Source organism: Giraffa tippelskirchi, chromosome 7 (genome assembly GCF_054371585.1).
Source record: "Giraffa tippelskirchi isolate mGirTip1 chromosome 7, T2T-mGirTip1v1.2.pri, whole genome shotgun sequence".
NCBI lineage: Eukaryota > Metazoa > Chordata > Mammalia > Artiodactyla > Giraffidae > Giraffa > Giraffa tippelskirchi.
Window position 1 is genome coordinate 86,806,317 of NC_137281.1, and position 6,582 is coordinate 86,812,898.

The window sequence follows — 6,582 nt, forward strand, 5'->3', positions numbered from 1 at the left end:
CTCCAACAGCGGTGAACATTGAGAGGCCCTGGTCGCCAGCCTCACAGGCGGCAGCAGCTCCCTGGAGCCTCTTTAGAAAATGCAGTCAGCCTTGTTTCCTCCTCATAAACAACCACTTTTAGTGGAGCGTCAGGGCCCCAGGGGAGAGTGCCCCCACCCAAAGCTGCTGCCATTGGAGATGCAGGCGGGGGAAGCCAAGTGGGCCCAGGAGGGACCAGATGACTGGGGATAGATGGGAGGGAGGGCCTTTGATGGGCTGTGCTCCCCTGGGTTTCCTCGCAGCCTAGATGCTGGCACATAATCTGGGCCTCTGCAAAAGTGCTGCCTCTCTCTCTCCACTGGGCCTCAGGCTTGTCCTCCTGGGGTCTCTTCTGCCCATTCTGCAGAGCAGGGGTCCCTAGCCTCCAGTATCTAATGCTGGATGATCTGAGGTGGAGCTGATGTAATAATAATAGAAAGAAAATGCACAATAAATGTAATGCTCTGGGATCATCTGGAAACCATCCTTCACCCTGGTCCACGAAAAAATTGTCTTCCATGAAACCAGTCCCTGGTGCCAAAAAGGTTGAGGCCCGCTGCTCTAGAGGATCCATTTTCAACCCTCCTCCTTCCCTCAGCCACCAGGTGGCCAGCTGGAGTTTTTACCCCTTGGGACAAACTGATATCAAGTGGAGAACTGATTGGCCACTAAGCCCCAGGTGGGGTGGGGACAGCCCAGACCTGACTCCTCTCTTGCACCCAACTTCCTCCAACCCCTCTCCCCAGTAGTCCTGAGTTACACAACAGAGTCCTAGACAAGAATCTAATGAGAAGTCAGGTGACATGGCTTAAAGGATGTCAGGTCCGGTGGTGGCAGACGGGGTTCCAATTCCAGCTCCACCCTTTGCTAGCTGTGTGATCTTGGGCATGTTGCTTAATCTCTCTGAGCCTCAGTTTCTTCATCTGAGGCACAGAGTACCCACCTACAGGGCTATGGTGTAGATTAAATGAAATGAAAACGACTGACTGGAAAGCACTCATGCACAGTGTCTGACACATGGTACCTGCTCCATTAATGTTAGCTGATGTTATATTGAGTTGGCCAAAAAGTCTGTTCAGGTTTTTGTAAGATGATCTGGGAATTCCCGAATGAAAGTTTTTGGCCAACTCAATACATTACAGGTCAGAGCAGGCTGGGTGTAGCTGTGACCTAATAAGCTGAGACCTCACTCACTGGTGCATAGAGAAACTAGGTCCCAGAGAGGCATAAGATGTTAGGTTGCTGAAGCCCCTCCTCAGCCTGGACTTGTATCTATTGAGGAGCTCTCTGCAAGGAATATTGGGCTTCCCAGGTGGCTCAGTGGGAAAGAATTCACCTTGCCAATTCAGAAGATGCAGGTTCAATGTCTGGTTGGGAAGATCTCCCCTGGAGGACGAAATGACAACCCAGTCCAGTATTCTTGCCTGGGAAATCCCATGGAAAGAGGAGCCTGGTGGACTGCAGTCCACGGGGTTACAAAGAACTGGACACAACTGAGCAACTGAGCACCCACACTCGCTGCAAGGAGTAATAATTTCAATCACAAAGACCTTGATGCCTGCAGTCTTGGGTCTCAGCCTCGATGCTATGAATATCGTGTGCTGAGCTTAGTCGCTCAGTCGTGTCCGACTCTTTGCGACCCTAAGGACTGTAGCCTGCCAGGTTCCTCTGTCTGTGGGACTCTCCAGTCAAGAATACTGGAGTGGGCGGCCTTGCCCTCCTCCAGGGGATCTTCCCAACCCAGGGCTTGAACCCACGTCTCCCGCATTGCAGGCAGATTCTTTACCATCTGAGCCACTGAGAAGCCCACATGAACATCCTGGCAGGCTCTTAATTATATAAAAAAATAAACAAATTTATTTACATTGTGCTTACTGAGTGCCCGACAGAATTATGAGCACTTTATGTCTATTAACTTTATATATTTGATAGCAATATTATTATTAACTTTAATTTTTCCAACCAACATGAGGTAGTACTATTATTATCCCCATTTCATAGATGAGGGAGCTGACAGTTCATGACTTGCCCAAGGTCACCAGCTAGCAAGCATGAAGGCTAACTTTCTGCCAGCAGGGGTGTCATAGACGAGGAGACTTTGGGCTCCATGGTGGACTCATCGAGAGTACCTGGAATGTCTTCCCCTACAGCTGAAGCTGGGCTGGCGGAGGCATTCCTGGCCGACTTGGCTGCCTGTGACTGGGTTCAGTCAGAGCCTCAGCACTGACCTACAGATGCCCATCACTAGATACCACATCTCAGGCCACAGCAGGTATTTCCCTGGAGAGAGGACAGTGGCAACTTGGAACAGGAGAGCTCTTTATTATTCAGAATAATCACACTATTTAATTTACTATTAATAATAGCTCTTGAGTCAACCTTCTCTTGAAGAGACTTGAGAACTGAAAGGATGGCCCTTCTCTTTCCTCCCCTCCTCCCTCCCTCAGAAAGCTGCAGATGCCGTCACGAATGAATGAGTTGTTTGGGGGGTTAAAGTAGGAGGAATCAGGGCCCATATCGAACTCAGTTACCCTTCCTCCCTGCACAGCGTTGCTCTGCTTTTCCTCTGTGGGTCCCTGGAGGCTCCCCACGCCCCGTGCTGTCGGACCCCTGAGTATGGATGGCACCCATCCTCCTAGGCTGAAACAGAGGACAGAGGCTGGGGGCTATATCCCAGCTGGAGCCAAACCAACGCTGGGCTCCGCAATCCTTGACCCCCTTGTCCTGAGGGCAGGAGTGAGTGTATGGGGTCTGTAGGCTGTGACCCCTTGTGGCCCCACCCTCTGCCCTCTTTGTTCAGTGGGGGGGCATGCAGTGTAAGGAGTAGCACATCCAGAGAGGAACAGAGCCAGAGAGGAGACCTGAACCCTTGCCAGGGGACTATTTGGCTTGGAGTTCAGAAGACTCGGGGATCTGAGAACTGCCTTCAAAGAACAGGAGGGATTTGGTTTCTCACCCACAATCTTTAGCAAGGCCCTTCTCCGCCAGGCACTGGGAACGTGTGGCCCGGTCTCTATGAAGCTGCCAGTGAGGCAGAGGTGATGGACGGGAACACAACTCACACCACCGTAAGGCTTCAGGGGCAGAAACATTAGGTCCAGATGGAAGTTGTAGGAGGCAAGGGCTTGATTTGTCTGAATCAAAGCTAGGTGGGTTGATTTCCCAGAGGTGATGGTGCAAAGACGTTCCTCCCGAGTTGAGTTTGGCCCTTGGGTGTTTATTCAAGACGGTGCACAGGCTCCTGGGCACCCATCATCCCTGACTCTGCTTCCCATATTTGAGCCCCTGTGTGATCTCAAGTGTGTCAAGTGGCCCCCTGGGGCTGAAAGGGCTTTTTCTCCCTTTCTTCTAACTGACCAACTGCCCAGAGCGGGGGGAGCAGGGCTATCCCTACAGGCTGTGGGATGAAGGACTCAGGTCTGCACATCAGCATCCTGTCCCCCATCCCCATCCCAGGGAGATAGTCAATAGCCTCCTCTCCTCTTCCTGTCCACCCCTCCACTTGGGCTGAGTCCTAGACTCCCTTAGGGGATTGCAGAGTGCTTTTTAACAGACACTGCTGTGGGGTAGTTTGAGACCAGTTGTCATGACACTTGCACTTTCTCAATCTGCTAGCGCCTGGTTCCACATACCTGCACACATACGCACTCCTGAAAACACACCCTCACACTCATTGTGAGGGCCCCACTCTTTATTCAAGGAGCAGTTTCGGGTGTCTGAATGGAGGCTTGAAGACTCCGTCTCTGCAATTAACACGCTGCAGCAGTATTATTAGCCTCTGATAGGCAGGTCTGCCTTTGCCAGAGACTATAAATATGTGGGGCCAATGACTCAGCAAATCTGTTGCTATTTTTCTTGCAGGTCCGTGTGGATCTGTGTCTGTGTACACCATGGCCCCATCTCCCAGCAGCTCCCATGGCTTGTATCCATGGAAACGCAGTCCTCCCCACTCTAGCACTCTGGCTGATAAACACTGGGAGTCTCCCCAGCCCCCCACCCACCTTGGAGGAAAAGCGTGGACCACAAGGGCTCCCACCGAGCAGGAGGATGCCATTGACAGAGGAGGTGCTACTTTCTCAGTTGCTTTCAACGTCAAGGCAAGACCAAGCATCCAAGCCCTTCTCCTACTGGTCTGTGGTCAAGGCTTTATCATCTGTTCAAGGCGAGTGGCCTGGTAGGAAGACCACTTACTGAGACCTGGGCCCTCATGGGAGTGGGGTGGCAGGATGGTTCCTGAGAGCTGTGGGCAGTGTGGCAAGAGTGGCAGGGAGGAGCTGCTGCCCTTGGCAGTGGGGAGCACCAGCGTATGGAAGAGAGGCCAAGGGGCAGTGATGCTGAGAGCAGGGAAAGAGATCAAATTTGGTGTAAAACCTGGGGGACTTGTCTCCTGACCTTGACCCTCTCAAAAGAAGTTGTGGGTCAGAGGAAAGAGTGTGGGCTTTGGAATTTTGCCCCTCCCCCTCCCTCCTTTCCTTCCACAAAGATCCACATTTGCTCACTCTGTGCCGGGCCTTGTGCTGAGATGAATCAGAACCAGACCCTTCTCCTTGAGGGCTCACGGTCTTGGGGGAGAAGGCAGATTCAGCATCAAGTCATTGAGCTCAGGGGTCCTGAGTGTCAGGTTGGAGAGGTGGGGCACAGGAAGATGGGCAGAGAGGAGAGCTTCCTTTGGCTTGGCTTCCTTCCGTTGGTTTGGCTTCCTTTGGGAGCTGTAGCTCATGGTGATGCCAGGAAGATGAGGCCGGACGGGGGAGGTGCTGGCAGGAAGCAGAGAGGACATTCTGTGCAGATGGGCACCCCTGGCCAGTGGGTTGGTGAGACTCACACATGGAGCTCTGACTGTAACTCCTATTAGTAGCCTCCCTTTGAGAAAGCGACCTAAGCTCTCTGGCCCCTAAAATGGGAAACTGCAACACCTACCTCATTGTGCTGGACGAGAATTAAAGAAAGCATCTGGCCCCAATCTAGTGAACATTGATTGTACTAACTAGATTCCAGAACAATCCACGGGCCAGTTACTTTTTTCCTTTCAGGGTCTGTTTCCTGGTGTCAGATGAAGAGGCTGGGCTAGGTAATGTTCAGAGACCCAACAGCTCTGGTTTTCCCTGTCCTTACTTTCGTCGTTTTCCAAAAAAGGAGAACAAAGTTGCCACCAGGTCTCAGAAGCAAAAGAAAGGGTCATGGAATCATTCAATGGACATCAATAGGGACCTCCCTGGTGGTCCAATGGTTAAGAATCCACCTTCCAATGCAGGGGGCTCGGGTTCAATTCCTGGTCAGGGAACTGAGACCCTACATGCCATGGGGCAGCTAAGCCAGCACGTCGCAACTGCTGAACCCACGTGTTCTGGAGCCTCAAGCATTGCAACTAGAGAGAAACCCATGAACTGCAACAGAGGATCCTACATGACGCAACTAAGACCCGACACAGCCTAGAATAGGTAAGTAAACAAATACTTTTTTTAAAAGGACATGGGCTGTTATTGAATAAGCACAGCTTGTTTCTCCTCTTGCTTAGGGAAAGCAGGGCCAGGCTGATGTCACAGAGGCCACTCCTGTGGGCTCCAGGAGAGCAGGAGCCCCACCCTTCCCCTCAGAACATCCAGCATGACTGGAGGGACCCCAGGGACCCGCAGCCACGGGGCAGCAAAATCAGTCCCAACCTTCCCCCTCTGCTGCTCACCCCACACTTCTGTCTTTTCTCTGTGGGGAAACAGGAGGACTGGAGGTCTAGAAGCTGAGTTCTAAGGACTCTCTGGTCCACTTCTGGCCTCCAGACCCCTTAGGTCCTTTTCTTTAAGCCCCAGGGAGGCTGGGGAGCCGAGAAGCCTAATTTGTTGTCCCGGAGCAAAGTCACACTGACCTGGGAGGTAAGTACTATCACTCTCTCCATTTCACAGAGAAGGATACTGCGGCCCAGAGAATTCTGGGCCTGGCCCAAGGTGCCCAGGTGCGGGTGGCAGAGCTGGGGCATCAATTCAGGTCAGCGTCGCTCCAGGGCCCGGGCTCTCTCGCTGCTCTGCACTCCGCCCTCAGGAACTCCGGTGAACCTCCTCAAATCCTTTGGGAAGCAGAGAAGATATAAATAGCACGTGGGATTGGGGAGTGAAAACAGCAAGTTGCAGAACCATACACACAGGATGATTGCAGCTGTGTGCAAAACAGCCTCGGAATGACATATGCTGATGTGTATACATGTATATGAGAGGAAATGCACAGAAGTGGCTTGAGAGGAGATGTCTGCTGCTGTTTGAACCGTGTTCATCCCTGGGTGGGGGAGGGGAATGGGGCACAGGGGCCTGTTCCTTCATCATCCAATGTATTTCTGAATTGGTTCAGTTTCTATTACAGTGTCTCTGTGTATTGCTTGTACAGTGAAAACATGGTACACAGGAGGAACACTCCTGCTCTGGTGACCCATCTCCTCATGCCAGGAGTGGTGTGGTGTGAGGACTGGGGCAGGGGGTGACCTGCGGGGGAGGCCATGGTTAGTAGGCGTGAGCCTGACAGCCCAGATGGGTTAGTTCATTGGAACTTTTCAAACAGATATGGCTGCGCAGGGG

At 52.3% G+C, this 6,582-nt stretch overlaps 1 long non-coding RNA gene across 1 annotated transcript; it reads left to right on the forward strand.

Annotated features, from left to right (window-relative positions):
- Nucleotides 1-2,817: 2,817 nt before the first annotated feature.
- LOC145512286 (uncharacterized) lies at nt 2,818-6,364 on the forward strand. The gene is made up of 4 exons (XR_014058453.1): nt 2,818-3,168; nt 3,881-4,193; nt 5,274-5,460; nt 5,920-6,364. It is a non-coding gene; the product is annotated as an uncharacterized LOC145512286 (long non-coding RNA).
- Nucleotides 6,365-6,582: the final 218 nt, after the last annotated feature.